The 20,005-nt window shown below is 42.1% G+C and overlaps 1 long non-coding RNA gene across 9 annotated transcripts in view; it reads left to right on the top strand.

The window, feature by feature from the left end:
* Positions 1-20,005, top strand: part of LOC307225571 — a 93,375-nt gene that overhangs the window by 72,957 nt on the left and 413 nt on the right. For 8 of the 9 annotated variants that reach the window (XR_013843065.1, XR_013843066.1, XR_013843067.1 and 5 more), the window contains one exon: positions 15,231-15,341. This is a non-coding gene — a long non-coding RNA (uncharacterized lncRNA). Of the gene's footprint in view, positions 1-15,230; positions 15,342-17,789; positions 17,982-19,270; positions 19,509-20,005 lie in introns of all 9 variants that reach the window. The other variant, XR_013843064.1, reaches the window with a different exon arrangement.

Below are 20,005 nucleotides of genomic sequence, written 5' to 3' on the forward strand. Positions count from 1 at the left end.
CGCATTGCTGTTGCCGGAGAGCGCTGACTTTTTTCCTGTGGACACTTTGATTCTAAACAACTACCCGTGAGTAGAACGGAAAATTGGATTTTTAAATGTCTTAATTTGGCACCGAAACGGGGAGGTTTCAAACAGGAAGTTCGCCTTCCCCTTTTGTAAATAGATTGAAGCAAAGAATTTGCAAGCTATAGTCTTGGAAAGTCCTATGTAAAGGATTAAACTTTCAACGGCTAAAATCATTAACCCCTCCTTGGAGGCAGGAGAAGAGGGGGAAAATTTTGGATCGCGTAAGCCTGCAGGACAGAGTGAGGAAAGTTGGATCACCACCGCTCTGAACCTGGAAATGGACTGCTAGTAAGACTGACGTTTTTGGGAAAGTTCATTGACTGTGACAGTTAGTTAAATGAGAAATACATTGTTTTCATTGTCTCCTTCTGCATTTAAAAAGGAGTAAAAGTAGCTGAAAATTGAAACTAATTTTACTGCTTGAACTGTGCTTAAAAGGATTGATACAAACAGAAATTGTTTCCCTCTAGAGGGAGCCTTTGAAATTGTTACAAGAGTTGGGCTGGTGGAATCTCCAGCTGCAAGAGAAAACCGTGAGATTGACCTTGGATTGCTTGAGAATGTCGACAGAAGAAGCCTTAGTGATTGCACTATGCAAGATAAGTGAGTCATTGGAACAGCTCCATAAAAAGATGGATGTGATGAATATTAAAATTGATATCTTGGGACAAAAAGTGACTAATTTGGGACAAAAAGTGAACATCTACACAGAAACTATTCAGGAACCGATACTGGAATCTACTTTGACATGCCAAATGGTGGAGAAAGCGAGGGAGAAAGTTGTGGTTGTTGAACCTAAAGTAATACAAGTGGAGAGGGAGAGAGCCCCAGCCTTACAGAGGCAACTTGATGATTACAAGTTGTTGCCCTCTATGATTGAATTCAGAGAAAGTCAGATTGGAACCCTGCTTGGACTGGAGAAGGAAAGCTGGCTAGATCACCTCATGCAGGGATTTACTGACCTTTGGGATCTGGACCTGGGTCAGGAGGAAATTGGAGTTGTGGGGACCTGCAGATTTGGAGGGACTTTGAAACACGTCCTGAAATATCTTTTGGATTTTAGTTTTAACCACGGAGATGTGGATGACATGTCGAGAAGGAATAAAAACATTGTTAGGTTGGAGCTCCCTCGAGACCTACTCTTCAGCATCAAAGAAAGGAAATTAAGAACAAGATCAGCAGAAGACAAAGTAAAGTGTATGTATAAATGCGAAGAAGACTTGCAGAAGGGACCTGGAAAAGAGTTAAGAGCCTCGGACAGAAGAGCACCAGGTTGATGGACTATATGGAATTGATGGAAATGACTGCCAGAATCCGAGACCAGGGAGAAGAGACGGTGGAAGAAGATTGGAAAAAGTTTAAAGTTTATTTATAGAAATATGGTAAAATTAATGAGTGTTAGAAAAATGTTGGAATGAAATTATATGGCCTTAGTAGAAGTGTTATAAGGAGTTAAGCATAAATAAGTATTATAGTATTAATGGAAAATAAGGTTAAAATAAGTTAAGATATTTATATGACAGAAAATAGTGAAAGATGGAAAGGATTTGCTGAAACAATTAATAGAAGTGGAATACAAAAAGGGAGGTGAGAGGAAGTCGATGAAACAAGGGAATGAAAGATAAGGCATTGAAATGGTATGATGTATGTTTTTAAATTGTTTTTGTTCTGTTTTGTTTAGTTTAATGCGTTAATGTTGTGTGATGTATTGTTTATATATTGTATTGTATTGTTTTTTCTTTCTTTTCTTTCTTCTTTTTTTCTCCTTTTCTTTTTCTTCTTGTTTGTAAGGTTTAAAAGTAATAAATATTATTATTTTTTTAAAAAATAGAGTGTCGAGCTAGGACCTTGGGGCCAGAGTTTAAATCCCTGCTCAACCATAAAACTCACTGGTTGACCTTGGTCCAGTCACCATCTCTCAGGCTAAACTGACAGGGTTATCTGAGTGTAGAATGGGAGAGAGGGGAGAACCATCATGTAAACCACTGTGAGCTCCTTGGAGGAAAGGAGTGGTAGAAAATTAGTAGTCGTAATATATCCCAGTAGTGATGTATAGAAGTGAGAGCTGGACCATAAAGAAGGCTGATCGCCGAAGAATTGATACTTTTGAATTATGGTGTTGGAGGAGACTCTTGAGAGTCCCATGGATTGCAAGAAGATCAAACCTATCCATTCTGAAGGAAATCAGCCCTGAGTGCTCACTGGAAGGACAGATTGTGAAGCTGAGGCTCCAGTTCTTTGGCCACCTCATGAGAAGAGAAGACTCCCCGGAAAAGACCCTGATGTTGGGAAAGATGGAGGGCACAAGGAGAAGGGGATGACAGAGGACAAGATGGTTGGACAGTGTTCTCGAAGCTACCAGCATGTTTGACCAAACTGCGGGAGGCAGTGGGAGACAGGAGTGCCTGGCGTGCTCTGGTCCATGGGGGTCACGAAGAATCAGACACGACTAAACAACAACAACAAATATATGAAATCACATCCACCCAATGCATGCTGGCTGGAGCTGATGAAAGATGGAGTCCAACATCTGGAAGCAGGTTCCCTACTGCTGATGTTCAGTGCAGATGAGTTACATTCTTAATGTCCTTCTCTTAAAAGAAACAAAACCTTCAGACAGAAACAGAGAGGTGCTTTGCAGAAACGAGAATGGAACGGGAGCCTGGAATTATGCTGGATCACTATATTATAGGCTGTAAAGGAGGATTTGGGGGGAGGGGAAGCCCCCCCCCAGTGCAACTGCCCCCACTAGGCTCTTCATCTGAATTTGATTTTGCATTTATGCACTTCAGCTCTTTCATGCATTGTATAATAGAGAAATGACAAATTAATTGCATGCTTCTCCCTCCCTTTTGTGGATCTATTTATTAAAACATGTGATGCCAACTCAGCTCTTTGGAATAGATGGTGCAAAGGCACTTTAATAATTACTATCATTCTGGGAAGCCAGCCATCTCTTGGTGATTTTAGCTTTCATTTCATCTAGTCCCTTTTGCCACTGAATAATTCCTTTCCCCGAACCCCTAAGAGACCACAGTAAAAAGGATACATGGTTCCTATTTTCTCACCAAGTATAAAATGACTTTTTAGCACATCCTTTCTGCCCTGGAAAGGCGCATGCATTGTTTAGAGAGCATCAGACCTGTGCTACATTCGGTGGAAACCATAGTAACAGTATTGCCAGAAAATGGCAAATAATTATTTGGGTCATGCTAGTACATCAAGGAACATACTAGATGTTAGCTGTACGTATTTCCATTAAAGTTCATTGATCTATTATATCAATAGTGTTGCCATAGAGTGGGGGGAAAGAGGACAGCGAGTTGACCTTTTTAACAATTGCAGTGCTCTGCCTTCACCCATAGTGCAACATTCACTGTCATAATAACTTTTTGCCAGTGCAATACTTTCTTTGGGTTGCAGCCACTAGACAAGGACAGGAGGGCCACTCAGTTCTCTTGTGTCAGCAGAACACAAAGATATGCAGGCATAGTGGATTAACACGGCTATTGTTGCACCATTGGACTGGCATGCCGATGCCAAAATAACAAGGGGCAAAACATAAGCAGAGTTTGGGGGTAGAATGGGGCAGGAGAGTGAAATGCATGGTTGCTCAGAGGCTGGCTCCACCTGGAATGCTTGCGTCACGTTTAGCAACCACAAAAAAGTGCTGGATTAATAAGAAGAATTTTACAACAAAATGGACAAAATATCATTACAACTGCAATATGTAAATTTCAGCAGCGAATACAGAGAATCATATTTCACAACAGTGATGATTATTGTATCAAATGATGCTCCAAGCAGCTGACAACAACAGACAGATTTCCGGGTAAGGTCCTGTTTTGAAGATCTTCCACAGGATAACACACACACACACACACACACACACACACACACACTCCCATGAGGAACTGACAAACAATCATATTCCCAAATTAGTTGCAAAGGGTGGCATCCACATGTCAATCAAATACTTGGCTCCTCGCAAGCATTTTAAGGCCCTGACTGCAGTTTTCACAACTGAGAGGACTTCAGGAACATTTTCTCTCCAAAAAGGTTATTAAGCATAACAGAAACAAAACTATGATTATCTTATTCTGAAGTGTATTCAGAGTCCATAATGACAAACCACCAGCATGGCTGTGTTGGCTGGGGCTGGTGAGATTGGTAGTTCAAAACATCTAGAGGGCCCCAAGTTGGGGAAGGATGCCCTGCAGGTACCCTGGCACAGGTGGAAGCAGTCTTTCTCAAGTATTCACCTGCCGCCCCCTCATCTTCAGCTTGTTATAGGGACCACCTCTCTTGCAGCTGCCAACCATGGCTCATTACCACCCCCAGGTTTGTATTGTCTCCCTGCAGCCATTCAGTCTGTGCTACTGCAGGGACCACTGTAATAGCAGGTGTATGAAAATGCTGCATGGCAGACCCAATGAAACAACAGGAAGTAACTTTTCTTACTACCATATTTCCATACTTCTTTGCCTGTTAAATGACTGCCTCTCATGCCCTGTAGAAAGGCACCACTAAAACGATGATGATGATGATGATGATGATGATGATGGCAGTAAAGTTAGTTACGGGTGTTGCTTTCAGAACTCACTCCACTAATGTTGTTCAATAATATCTTAATCCTTTCTTCTGTGCTTCATCTGATCTAGTTAGAGCTGGGCACAAGTGGCCTGTCAAAATGCACCTCCCTATTTTTGTGAGCAGAGAAATTGGAAGGACACTTTCCATGAATTTTCAGGGGAAAGGAGATATTCTTCCACAGCTTGGGGGGGGCTCACCGTTAGCAGTGGCAGCAGCAGGGAAGTCCAATTCTATTGTGTGGTGGGGCAGATTTGAGAGTAACTCACATGTGGTGAGGTTTTGTTTTGTTTTTTTTACCTCTGGTTTATTGCATTATTTGCAGATAATCTTGCTAGAGATCTAGCTGTTCCCAGAAACACACCCTGAAATCATCCCAGACTCAGAGGTAACTCCGGTCCACTCACATAAAGAACATACACAAGCTCTTTCACAAGCTCCTCTGTGACCTTTTCACATCCAGAGTTCATCTTCCAATGTTATAATTTGTGAGGTGGGTGTGAATTGGGGTTGTGTAAATCTGCCATACTGCTGAACATTATGAATTCCAGTGAAATGTTCCATCTTTAATTTCAGACAATTGCAGTTTCATTTGAACATGTGTTTCTTAATTCTACAATGTTACAAAAAAGGATAACCGTTCCTAGGAATTTATCCCAGAAGTTTCCAGTTGTACTTATAGCCATCAAACGTCACTACTCATTTTCCACAATCTGTTTGTATGTGTGTTTTTAATGCCTCATTATGGCTTTCTGAGCCACCTTTGTGCAAACTAAGCTAGGAGAGGTTGCTAGCTGACCATGAATATTGTGCATTATTTTAGTGTGTTACACAAAAATCCATACAGTTGCTGTTCAGATCTTGTGATGTGGCGGACATGCAAGAGAATCCAACCTTTTTGTGTTATGTTTTAAATGAACAACTACTTGAAGCACGGTGGGATTTTAGTTTTCTAAACCCTTGATGACACACTTTGAAAATCATGCTGCCCTGTGATATTACATTGCAATCACTATTTGATTGATTGATGAGACCCTAATATGCAGGGAGGAGTGAAATGCATGAACCAATCACAGAGAGAGTGCATGGAAAAGGTCAGGGTGGAGGAGCCCTTCACTTTGTTTCCTGAAAGATATTGGATATTAAATGTCAGATACAATCTTTGTCATGAAAATGAGGTAACAAGGCACGGGTGTAACCCTACTCTTCGAACGACAGTCGTGTCATTTGCTGTTGTTAGGGCTCAAGTAGAGCAGGGGGAGGGGAAAGAAATGTATCACACTTCATTCAAACATTTAAATTAAGACATTAATTTAGGAATGGGAAACAGAGGCATGGAAACCAGCTTAGGGAGACTGCTTACAAATATGGTTTGTAAGCACAAATGTGGTTTTACACATACTATATGTATTCTTGTTTCTCTCCTAAGCCTTGGAAATGTGTTTGAGCCTATATATTTTAGGGGGATAGTGGGCATTTATACCCCCTCCCTGGAAACTTCCAAACCTACAATTAATCAACTTCTGTGGTTCTGCAGGACCAGAAGTTAGTTGCAGAGGAGGTTCAGAAGGGAGAGTCACCTAGTTGCTTAGGCAATCTGGCAATTTTTCCTATACGTATTCCTGCACCAAGCTGCTGAAACACAGAGCAGGATGGTAGGGAGAGTTGCCTAGTTGTTGTCAGGACCCGGAGTCAGGAGTAGGTCAACAATAAAACACCCACTGTCAGTGAAGTTAACTGTTTTTTCAAAGAAACCAAAACAGCAAAGGGCTAGTGATCGCAGCAGCTCTTCCCCATTGAGATCTTGCCCCAATGAGAGAGTTGCCAGGACTGAAGGTCCCCACTTCCCCACTGCTCTCTCAGACTCCTCCTCCCCCAGGTGGTTCCCAAGCAATTTCAGGCATCGGCAAACTCGGCCCTTCAGATGTTTTGGGACTACAGCTCCCATCATCCCTGAGCACTGGTCCTGTTAGCTAGGGATGGTGGAAGTTGTAGTCCCAAAACATCTGGAGGGCAGAGTTTGCTGGTGCCTGGTCTAGTCTCTCTTCATTTCTCTTCATGTTCTGGGAGACCAGGCTTCTTCAGCAGACTGCCTCCACTTTGCCTCCCCCCCCCCCCGCTTCTGCCTCTGCTTCTGAACTGCTCTCTGCCATAGCCACTTCCTGCTCATTAAACCCTGTTACCTCTTCAGCTTCCAACACCTTCATCTCCCATTCTTCTCCCTCTGACCACTTGTCATTCTCCCACCACCAATCCCTTGGCTCTGAATCTTCTTCCCATGGGGGTTCCCCAACTTGTGCCTCCTGCCACTCCTCTGCATCCAGCCAGTCCATGTCAGTTGTCTAGGCAATTGGGTGACTCTCCCACCCTATTTTCTGATACTGTACTGTTCATTTTCCACATCATCCTTTGAGGGTTTTTTTTTAACAACTACTGTTTAAACATTTGCAATTATTCTTTACATATTTTACCCCAAAATATGTATTTTAACCTAAAATATACATTTTGGCATATTGGCTTTTTTGAGCTAAGGACACAAAAACCAGAGTTCAAGAAACAGAAGGGTAACTGTGTTCCAATCCACATATTAGCCCAGGCCAGCAAATCAAGTCACTTCACTTCTGAACTAAATGCTCAAGCATCCCTACCACAACTAACCATCAGTGAAAGGCCGGGGGCGGGGTTCCGCTTGGTAGCCCATGAAATTAGGGGTTTGTGTTTTGGCTCAGGCCTAACTATACCGGGCATGAGAAGAGTTGGCTTTTCAGTCAAACAAATAGGAGAAATAAAGTTACTTCTGGGAAAGAAAGTGAGGAAAGAGATTTGCTAACCTTTACACACACAAAAAGACAGCCTCTGAATTTGTACATAATTCCGCCCACTGTGCTCAGCAACTTTTGTCACTCTCACAGGAGAACCCAGTATGCTTTTTTTACTCTGACTGTCACCTTTTCATTGTCTGCTTCTTAAGCATTTCTGGAGGTGAAAAAGGCCCCAATTCTCCCCTGCATTTCTCACCATCCAGACTGTGAAACATTTTGCAGTTATGTCAGAGAGGTGTAAATAACAACTCAAAGAACACTGCAGTCCAGGAGCTACAAACTTTAAAAATAACCATAACAGGGGGCCAAACAGGTTCTGAGCAGCAGCTATCTATACCAAGAGGTAAAAATTAAAACAAAATGAAATGCAAGGAGCAAAACAGTCCTGCTGGCACTACAGGAATCTGTGTGTGAATATAGGGACACAGCAGTCAAAGTTGAAAAACAATTTCGCCTTCCCCCGAAACTGATGCTTTTTTTCAGGCTCTAAAATATCTCCCCAAAAGCCAGTAATAAGAAAATCGAGATTGCTGGGATATGATGTCAACCCCACTTGCCATGCCACCCACCTAAAACCAATTTGCCTTGCAGATGCAGATGCAATCAAAAGCAGCTTAGACTTCAGATGTGGAGGGCATAGTAAGCACAAGGGCTTTCCTGTCTCCTCTGCCACATCTTCAACATGAGGGAGGAAAAGACTGAGACAGTATAGAAACAGAAGGCACGAGACATTTGTTTTTCCTATTCTGCCCAGGCCTCTGATACTTTCAGACTGTTTCCATAGAACAAGATTTTATGCCCATTTTGGTTGCTTGTTCCCTTATGGGTGTCTTGGCATGTACACCTCATGGGGGCACATTTATTTATTTCATTTATATCCTGACTTTCCTCTAAGGAGCTCAAGTGAGTTTCATGGTTGAGTGGGAACTAGAACCCCTGTCTCCCAAGTCTTAGTCCAACACTCTGACCGTACACAAGGCGCCACACTTGCTGTAACTTCAGCAGCTATGGGATCTCCTGAGATAATTAATGCTAGAACCTTCCTCTGCTGCTGATCCAATCAATGCCTCGCTGTACACCTATTGCCTGGCCATGAAAAACTGAAAAATTCAGGTGCTTCCTCCCTTCCCTCCTCCAAAGCTCAACTGTGCCACAAACTTACCCTCAGTCTTTGCTTCTCTTCCTCTCTCCCTTCCTGGAAAGCCTTCAAGAGTTATCCATTTAATTACTATTTCCCTATGTTTTCTCAATAAACCTTTGCTTCTGGAAGAGTGTGTCCCTTAAATACTTCTATAAAATAAAAATAAAAATCAGATAGGCATCCTTGGCTCCCCTCTCTTTTGACTAGAGTGCTAGCTTCAAAGCCAGCTCTACTGGAGAGTTAGCAGCCTGTTCACCAGCAGTAGAGAGCCAGGGTCTAGCAGTGGAAAGTGGTTCCTTTAGCACAGCCTACCCCAACCTGGGGTAGATTTCAACTACAACTCCCATCTGCCCCAGCCAGCACACCCATACTTCCATCAGCCCTAAGGTGCTGGACCTGATAGGAGTTGTAGTTGAAAGCATCTGAAGGTCACCTGGCTGAGGAATGCCAAACCAGGACTTCTTTGAACACCCAGCACACTGAAGTATCCTGCAGACATGTTCAGAGGCATGTGTCCTCCTGCTCTTTGGTTTTTTTAGTGCTCTTGTCTCCTTAAGCAACTTCTGTTAGGAGCTTGGCTTCTTCTTGAAGCAAGGTGGGACAGCAGTACCCTGATTTTTGGGTGGGAATGGTGGAAGCAACCATAACAGTGCTGGGCCTCTAAGAAAGAAAAGGGGAAAGATTACAATGGCCAGATGGGAACAGTGGACTCCTGCACCTTCAATAGCTGTGTGAAAGAGGGAATTTCAGCAGGTGTAGCTTGTCATTGAATAGTTAAAGGTGCAGGAGCCCTGTCTTCTTAACATAAGGAGAGAACTGCTGGATCATGAAGCCAATGGTCTATCTAGTCCAGTGTTTCCCAAGCTTTGTTCTCCAGCTTTTTTGGGGACTACAGTTCCCACCATCCCTGACCACAGATCTTGCTAGTTAGGGATGATGGGAGTTGAAGAACAGCTGGGGACCCAAGTTTGGGAAACCCTGATCTAGTCCAACACTTTATTCTCACAATATCAATCCAGGTGTCTGCGGAAAACTCTCAAGCAGGACTCATGAACAAGAACACTCCCGCCCCCCTGGGTGGCTTCCAGCAAGTGGTATTCTTTTCTGAGAGCATTACCTCCCCACCCCACCCTTTATATCCTCACATTGGCATTTATTAGCCAAGTCCAGGTGCTCTGAAAGTGAGCCTTGTGCCTTCTGAATCCCAAGTGAAACCATTTCCAAGAGCTCCCTGCTGGCAGTTATGGGAGACCTGCCAACCCAGACAGTAGCCAACGCTGGAACACTGAAACAGGCACGGCTGCTGTTCCACTGCCTCTCGCCCATCCTGAATTCCAGCCATCGCTTTCTTATTACTAAGAATTCCTTAGTGCTGCACAAGCATTTGTTTAATGAGAACCAGATTTGGGTCATAAACCTTAAGCGTATCAAGCCTTTTTTTGTTAGCTAATGTTTACCTTCTAAGTGAGGGTTCTCCCCCCCCTCCCACGGCTGCCTGCTCTCTCCCTGCCCTTTTTTGTTTGAGTAAAAGGGCACTGCTATAAAAGGCATGCATGGAAGCAAAGGAACCAGAAAATACTCTGAACTGCATGTGACTTGCAGCTGCAGGGTTTCCCACAATATCGAGGGCTGCCTCAACAAAGTGGCTTATGTGCTTTAACAAATATCAGCTGTTTGTCGGGGTGTAATGAACAAACTCGGGCTAGAGCGACAACTGCTTCAAGTAATTATGAAGACAGCTTGCAAACTATAGCCCCGCTTGTTTTGAGCCCCCAGTGACGGCAGCCTGAATGCTGTTCCTGCCAGCTTGATTTCAAAGCATGTTTCTTTCCATATTTCAAAGGTCAGTGTGCGTGGTGGTGGCCAGCAAGAGGCTGTGGGTGTCAGGGAGACAAAGGAAGCCCTCTGAGGGCGTCCAGAATTCTGCTCCGTTATTAGCAGCCTGATAATGTTAACAGTGACTAGTTTGTCTTCATTATGACTAAAGCTGAGAATGGTGTCCCTTGTGTGAGGTGCTAGGCAGATGCACTGGCTTGGTTCAGATATAATAAAAAGCCACCATTTCCTGCTATATGAGCCATGGTGAGCCTTGGGTCACACACTTCACACACCAGAAGATATTGCAAGCATTTGCTTCCAGTTTTAAATTAACCAAGGTTTCTCCATGAAATGTGAACTTGGGGAACAATAGTTTGTTTGAATGATGGTTTCAGAAAAAGTCAAGTTCTGAAAGCACGTGGCGTATTCAGCTACATTTTACTCAGCATAGAACCACTGAAATTAATTAACCTAATGACTACCACTCATGGGCTTCATATGACTACTTCTCACTAACTATAGTTTAAGCAAACAACAGTTCCCTGAGTTTGGACTACAGGTGAACTGTGGTTTACAATCACCTTCCAATGTCCTCTTCTGGGGTGAAAAGAGAAGGGGGGGAGCATGAAAACCTGAGACTTGTCACAACTTATTCACATGGTTTTCCTGTTATGTTTCAACTCTGTCACTGAGGGGCTCACAATCTAAATGAACAACACATTGCATATGAAATGGGAACAATATTTCTTTCCTTGGGCAAAGTAACATGCATTCCCCAATGAATTCATCTTTTAAAACTATCTCCTTCCAAGCTGTTCCAAACATAAAAGCCAATAATAGTGAACAGTTATAGAGTTAAGGTAGAAAGACAAAATAAGGGTTGACCAAGGGCCTCCAGATATTGTTGGACTTCACTCCCATCCACCTCAGTCAGTCTGGCCAATGGTCAGGGGGAGCTGTAGTCCCCGATCGCATATGGAGAACCACAAGTTCCCCATCCCTGAAGTAAATGAAATGCAGATGTAAGACATGGCAGAACAAAGGCTTTTCCTGAATAGAGAATGGCAGACAGTTGACACTCAGGAGATGGAGACTTAACCATGAAGCATATGAAAACTAAGAAAACAGTTGATAGCTTAAGTTTGCTAAGCGGCGTCAAGGCAGATCATGACAGCCCCACCTGAAGTCTTTGCAAGACATCCCACAAGAATGCTGCTGTGCTTACAGCTGCTAATGTCCGACCTAAGCAAAGTTTCTCTTATGTACTGTTATCTGCTGGGTCACTTGACTAAATGGCCAGGCAATGCTTTCAAAGCTGCTCTAAAAGCTGCTCTTTCAAAGCTGCCTGCCTCCCTTCCTAGTGCAAAGACTTATTCCCGACCTCCTGCTGGAAGGAAACACATATGCGCCATGAAAAGAACACAATGCCCAAAGCATGCTACAAAATGACAGCGGGGAACAATACATGAAAGGCCACGCCAGATGTTGCAAAGAAATAACTGTGCAGAACGGCTGCCATGTGTCCTCGCAGTGAAGACTAAGGGTTGATGGGGAGGATGCATATTTGCAAACACATGGCAAACATGTGACCGGAAATCTCAGTCAGTTGCTTGCATCCATATTGTTAAAGTAGAGGATGTTCTTTAAGTACTGGTTGTCTAATGAAGCTTCCAGCTGCCACTTCTGGTGGCAACAGCCCCAAGCCAGATGTGGGGGAAGTAACACAGCCAAATAAGAGGAACTTCGTAGTGTGAGACTTTTGCTCTGAGATTATTTTGCTTCCCTGTCCTCCATCTCTGCTCATCCATGCGGATTTGCTGTTAGTCTGAATGGGCAACATTGCCTCTGTGTGGTTAATTCAGTGTACCCAACAGTTACAAAAGCCTCTGTGTAAAGAAACATTCTACTAAGATTCTTCTTTAGGAATTTTATAATTCCCTTTGAGGCAAAAATCACTCTGGCTGAATGTGTTGCTGATCTTCTTCATATTGTTACAGTTAAGTATTGCCATCTCTTAGGCTTCTCTTGCTGCCGTGCTATTTAGAAATATTTATGAGAAGCAAGTGAGCATTGCCTTAATTTTCAGCATTCACTAGCCATGTACAACTACCGCACAGAGAAATCTAATGCAATATGAATTTAATCACTTTCATTAACTTTAATGGGAAAAGCCAGCTTGGTTTTCTAGTTATAGAAGTCATTTTGTGCTGACTGCTTTCAGGCTCTTGGCTGAAATTGAAATCTATATCTGGATAGGAATTTCATATATTAATTTCTAACCATGGACATCTCAAGCTTCCGTGAGGGAAGCAGCATTAATTTAGACCACTAACAATGGGGGAACTGTTGGAGACTCTGTGTTGAATTAGCAGAGCGGTAGGAATGAAAGGAACTGTTTTGTAGAAGCCTATGCAATTCTATGGTGCTTGTTAGAGATCTATGGAGAGATCCATTATGTTTAATGAAGTGTGCATGCATGAAACTCTTATAAATATAGAATAGCAGGCTATCTGTTGGTGAAAAAAGAGCTAAATGAGCTATGTCTCCTTTTTCTAGGGCTGTTTGCATTCTGTACATTTAAAGCTTATTTCCCCCATCCTGAGAATTATGGGAACTGTAGTTTAGCCCCTCAAGTTACAATTCCATTCACACGTAACAAACTACAGTGCCATTTCCAGGATTCATTTTTTGTGGAGGGAGGAATGCTTTAAATGCATGGTGTGCACACAGCCGAGGGCAGAGGTCTTTCTGTTTGATGGCTTCATGTTCAGTTTGACCTTGATGTCTTCATACAATTATTCTCTGCTCAGGCCTACATTGCTTTCAACCCATCTAGGTTTCCCTCCTGGTCTGTATCTTATTTGCCAACTCACTCAGGGCCAAACTGAAATACACATGAATATATCTCAGCCTCTTCAAAACAGATAGCAGATGCAGTAAAGCCCAGGCTAGATATGGACTTAAGGGGAGATGTGTGAGAGTTAACCCTTCCCTCCATTTGCCTCAATGAAGATCACTCTCCCACCCAAGCTGCTGTTTGGTCCAGGACATATGTAAACAAACAGCAACCAACTGGTGGGAAGGGAGGCAGATTTTCATTGGGCAAAATAACCCAGGTGGAAGTGTTAATCCCTTCTTTCCTCACACCATCATGATTGTGCCCCTCCTCAGGCAGGTGCTATGATTCAGAGATTGAGATGGATTCCCATTATTCCATCATCGTGTCTAGATTGGTCTTAATATTACTGGCAATCCTTCACCATATAATTTGTTTGTAGAAGAGAGGAAATCAGTTTGATACCATGTTCTTGTGAGACAGTGAATTAGTGTGCAAGTGAATGAGGAAGCATCAGTTTGGGAAATGGAACAAATCAAAGTGATTTGCCCCCTCATCCAAAGGTCTCTTTGGTAATTAGGCAGAAACCTATTTTATGTCCAGTTTCTTAACTTCAATTTTACCATGGCCAAACTGCCTCTTTTAAAATTTAGAATGCATTTTACTGACATTTTTATCATCCTCTCACTTTAGTCTTGAAATGAATTCATAAATAATGCAATAAATACCTAGAGATCATGCCAGTATATTAAGCTATAGGTGAGATATATTAAATGTGTATTACAAGAAAATTGTTTTGTTTCCTCACCACTTTCATCAGGTTTGCTTGATGTAAATTTCACTGAGATCAAAGAGATTTGCCTCCATATAAATATGGTTTCAAGATTCACTAAGAAAAGGTTATTATCCTATCATCCCATCCCATCATTATTCTATAAATAAATTTATTTCCATATGTTTATAGAAGAATGGTCAGCTGTGTAGGTTGTTAATGCATCTGTTCAGCTCAAATTTCTGTTTCTATGGGTGGCATCAGACTTATGCAAAATAGACCCACTGAAATCAATAGTCTGAGTCAGATCCCATCCTATGAATTTTGGATCACTTTTTCATACTACACTAAAATAAATAAACAAGAGGTGCAAGGGAGGGAGAGGCTAAAAATGGTTGAATTTATTTGCCAAATTGAAGAGTATTTCCTTGTAAGTTTTCAGATACTTGCTTTCTTTTGAGTGCTAGCAAAAATTCATATGCCTGCTTCATTTCTCTTTGGATCTCACTGATATGATTGGGACTGACGAGCACCATAAATATGACCAACCTGAATGCAAGGCTGCAAAAAGGAAGGAAAGAAGGAAGGAAAATGATGAAGTTGCTGGACACCAAAAAAACAAAACAAACAAAATCCACAACAAACTACCGTATTGGCCTGAATATAAGCCTCACTTTCCACCCAAATTTCAACTATGAAATGTTAAAGTGCGGCTTATATTCGTGACTTTGCGGTATGCAGCCAGGAGCACAGCAAAGCAGACCTGCCCCTGTCCTCTCCCCCAAGGCAAGGAAGGGAGAGAGCGAGGAAGGAAGGGGAAAGGCCGCCAGCAACGCAGCGTGCAGCCAGGGGCAGCGAGGAATGGAGCAGCTTATATTCGGGTTCCCCCCCTTCCCCCCTCCAATTTTAAAGGTGCAGCTTATATTTGGGTGCAGCTTATATTTGGGCCAATATGGTATGTTTGTTGTGTGAATCACTGAACTCATAAGCATTACATGTTTTCTGGACGAATTTTTCAATTTAATTTTTGTGCTGCAAGATAAAGCAGCACAAGACATGTTTGGGCACTTTTGCCTTGTGTCTTCAACGTGTTGTCTGTAACATTAATTCAAAGGAAATGTTTCTTGGAAGATAAGTCATGCTACCATTTTCCTGGATTTCAGACCATTTCTCTCTTCTATTCAGAATAGGTTGGCAAGATCCAGAAGGAAATGAACTGGCCAAAACTCTGAATGATATTCCAGTTTTCCCTCCATTATGATGTCTGGTTGATGATTCAATACTGCCATTTAAGAGGTATGGGTAGACAGAATTCAGACAAGCTGAGCATTGGATAAGTCTGGTGGAACATGGAAAGCTACACTGACAGCATAAATACTTATTTCACTGTACTATAATTAAAGCTGTCACTCAGTGTAATTAGTTAATCCTGATATTTTATAAATAAAGGGATTAAATCCTAGTTCCAGATTCTGCAATCAACATTTTGAACATATACCATCCAGCAGGAAAATGCTGTCCAACAAGCAACTGTCTAATGTCTCTCTGTGTGTCTTAACTGTGTTAATTAGATTGCAGAGGTCCTTAAATGGGATTTATTTAATAGGTTGATCACAATGCACTATGCTCCTTTTCATTCAGTAAATGCCTTTATGTAATTATGGTCCTCCCAAGGGACTGTGGAAAGGAGTAATCTTAAATATCCCACATGGAGAAGAGACAGCATAGATAATGTGGGTCTTCTGTAGAACCTGTTGCCTCATTCCTTTGAAACCGCCCCCCCATCAAATTCTTTCACTGAGGGTAAATAAGAGTGAAAAGGAATGGCAGAAAGGGTGGGGCCCAGTGAACATGGTCTCACTGTGTCCCTCATGCAACTGAAGTCATGATTTGAATTGTGTGAAGACAATGAAGGCCAAATATGGCTACTGTCGTTCTGTTATTTGGCCGAATCAGTGATGTTAAGCTTGCCCTTTGGTTAAGCTGAATATTGCAGGTGGTCTGACACCACAAACAGGTTTTGCTTAGAGCAACCATCATGCAGAAACCTTTCAAGCTGCTTCCTGAAGGGTTCTTGAAATATAAACATTAGCTATGAATAGTCCTGTCTTTGTTGTCAAACATCAGTGGAAGCACTGTATGTGAAAACCTTCCAGTGCCTACTGCTGACATTCGTTTTATGAAATGCAATATATGTGAGTATAGCTGAATAGGGTTGTATTTTCCAGTTGGAAGCCTTTCAAGTAGCCTCTTATGTGGTGCCATAAAGGTAAGAAAATAAGGTAGTTCTAAAAATCCTAGCCAAGGAAACCAGAATAGTGGTCCAAAAGAAAGCAGGGTACTTTAATCACTTAATAACAAATTATATGCGCCTTCAGTTATGAAGGGAACAATGAACAGACTGCTTTGGTTTCTTATTAGATGGCTGCAAGATTCTTTTGGGGTTACACCTTAACAAAAGATTTAACAAAGTTTACCTGTAATGCTTCTGTTGGACTATGGACATGTTTTATTAATCCACAGAAAGATGAGGAATCATGCCTATCAGATTTCCTGATCATGAATTGCTGTGAATAGTTAAAACGTGTAGAAGAACTCTGTTTTCTCCATCTGATCAATATGCTTGTTTGTCTTCAGCACATACAAGAGTGGGAGGTGTGGCATTTTTCAGCTCCTCAGAAACCACATATAGAGAAACAGGAAATACAGATGGCGAACTGTTAAAAATAACCGTGGTACGTAAATTGACCTTTTAAACAGAGCTGCAGAGATCTGCTTTATAAGGCCAAAGACAAACAAACATACATCTCTGAGGAAAATTCTGGGCTGTACAAGTTTGTAAGTCACATTGAGTCATTTTATGAGTGAAGCAACCAATACATATAAATAACAACAACAAACGAGTCGAGATACAGGGCTGCTGTTTGAAGGGCATTGGAGTGGCTAATGTTCAGTTCCGTCGTCTTAATCCCTAATCATCCAACCTTTGGTGAATTTTAAGTTGTGTTTCAAATCCTTTGGAATTAAAAACAAACACCACAGTCTGAACTGCTGGAGAAATGTTGCAAGGCTCCAAGAGGCCAAGGATGTATGCTGATTTTTGCATTCCTGTCTACTAAATGGCTAACTATAAACAGTGAAATTGGGTTAGATACACAGGAGCACTAATACCTTTCCTGGGCTTATGTTTTATTTGTGTTGCTATAGTTCATATGTGGAATATAATAATTTTAAAGGAGAAATAAAAAAGCAACAAATGCTCTTTAAATGTGTTTGGGTGTGTGTGCCTGTGTGTGCAGTTTGCCTCTTAGAGCCAATGCACACCCTTAGCATTTATTCAGGGACTAGCTAGCTTGCACTGATTTGTAATGTGGGAACCCGGCTGTTGAAGAATTAAACAAGAACCTTGTAAATATTAGGCATGGAATTCAACATTTCTGCTTGCCCGATGGAATGATCTCCTCACTCTCCTCCATGCATGCTGTTCTGGAAGGTTCTCTTGGCATTCCAGAGCAGATTTGGATGAGAATAAAATTTCAGAAAAGAAATTAAAGCACAGAGGAAGAGGTGAGCATGGTGTTATGGAAATGATGGGGGGGCACATCTTTAAAGTTGTTACAGTGTTAAAAAAGTTATGCCTAAACGTATCCTTTCAACTTGACAGCTCAGGAAAGATACCTAGCTTTATAAATTCATGTAAAATTAGTAGTTTGACCAATTCTCTTCATTCCAACGCCATTTTAGCCTTAGAGGAAAGGAATCCTTTACCTTTCTCTCCCACCATAATCCCGCAAGAGTGAGGGCATGTACACAACACCCCACCCAGGCAGTGACTTCTGATCCACCCTAAACCACTGAAACGAATAGTATGCGACCCCCATGTGAAACACTTTGGAGCCTGTTTTCTCCTAATGTATTGGAATATCCCTGTATCAGGCAAACCCAAGTTTTAGGGGGAAAGCATTGAAACTGGTGTTGTTGGAGGTTAACATCATGTGAACTACACAATTAAAATAGAAATGAAAAAAGTCTAATACTGGATTGGGCAAGGCATCTATGACATATGTCCCTTACCCTTTTACTAGATAGATTAGATAGATAGATAGATAGATAGATAGATAGATAGATAGATAGATAGATAGACAGACAGACAGATAGATAGATAGATTTCATATTTTCTCTGTTCTTTACTTTGGGACACCATCTGCTCCCACAGTTTCAAGCCTATAAGTATAGAACAGGGGTCTGCAACCCGCGGCTCCGGAGCCGCACGTGGCTCTTTTACACCTTTGCCGCGGCTCCGGGGCGGATACTAGTGAGGGGAGGAGGCGCACTGTGCACCTCGACACTCCCCACTGTGGCGGGCGCTGCACTGGCTGTGACGTCGCATGGGGGCGGTGCGTGCGTTAGTCACGCACCGTACCAACGTCACCTTCCCGCCCGCCCACCTGCTACATTGTAAGGGGCATGTACGCTGGTCACTGCATTGAAAGGGGGCATCTACGCTGGTCACTGTTTTGAAGGGGAGTGAAGAACACACACACAAAAAAGGTAACTTGTTAATTTAACGTTTATTTCTATGAGGAGGAGTAATGCTGAGGGGTCAAACAAAGAAATAATAAAAAAGTGACAAAAAAGTTATTTTTATAATGACGAGTTTTGCGGCTCCCAGTTTTTTTTTCTTCGGAAACGGGTCCAAGTGGCTCTTTTTGTCTTAAAGGTTGCAGACCCCTGGTATAGAATAATAAACTAGGCCAGGAAATGAGTTTCCAAAGCACCATAAATGTTTAAGACAAGTACGATTGTCTGCCACTAGACTTCTTAGTATATTTGTACTAGAACTAAGCACTTGCTTAGACTTATATTGGTTTGCACAGTCACACTTTTGTGCATTCAGACAAAATCAAGAGTAGTCAATCAGTAGTGTATGTGATACTCAGATTAGTATGTAAGACCTTCTGCTGGGTAGACATATGGATAAACTAAGCAGAGATTAACCAGGTCTGAGTTGGCATTAAAATCCTGATGTCAAATTCTAGCGCTTAATGATATAAAAACAAAACAAGACTAGGACAAAAGTAATCCAGTCTGATTGTGGTTTCATTTTTCAAGATTACAATATTGTGGCCCTTCAGGAATGGCTGCAGTGATTACCCAGAAATGATACTCAGTTGTCTACAGATGATGTGAGGGACCCTCCATTGCTTTCCTTTTGTTCTTTGTAGTTAGATTTGCATTTGTCTGTGGATCCCAAGCAAGAACGTAACATTTGAACACATAGGAATTTACTTCTGAGTAAACATGCATAGGATTATGCTGAAGTGCCCAGCCCAGAGTGGTATTTTGGGCACACATCCATATGATGCACCCACCTTACAAAAACTAAGCAGATCTGACTGGGGCCTGGAGCTCCATATATGCCACCCTGAGAACCTCCTCATGAAAGAAAAGTGATGTATAAATGTAAGAAATAAATAACGTTAAATAAAACATCTGACATCTGAGTTGCATCTCCTCTAAATGTTTGTTGGATTTGCAATTCTTAACTGCTTCTCCAGGGAGAGGCCCAAAGTGACAAACCTCTGCAGGTGACAGGTTATTCCTATTTCACCAACTCATTTATTTGTGAGGAGGACCCTCAGTCATGTGACACTTGGGCCACAGTAACCTATTTGAAACACACAAAAATGTAATTCTTGATCCAGTATTATTCATGCCCATCCTCAACATGTTGCTTTCAATCTAGATTGATTCTAGATCCCACTGTCCACAAAACTGGGTGTGGTTACTTGATGCATGTTTGAAAATCCTCTCCTTGACTAGGTTTATCCATGCCTTTTCCTTCCTGCACATGCCCCAGGTGAATGAAGGAGGAAGTGGTGATTGTGATCTTGGTCTATGCCCACCCACAACACTGCTGGGAAGGCGTGGATATACTCAATCCATTGCCAGGACTGGCT

The sequence above is a fragment of the Podarcis cretensis genome, assembly GCF_951804945.1.
Source record: "Podarcis cretensis genome assembly, chromosome: 10".
Classification (NCBI taxonomy): Eukaryota; Metazoa; Chordata; class Lepidosauria; order Squamata; family Lacertidae; genus Podarcis; species Podarcis cretensis.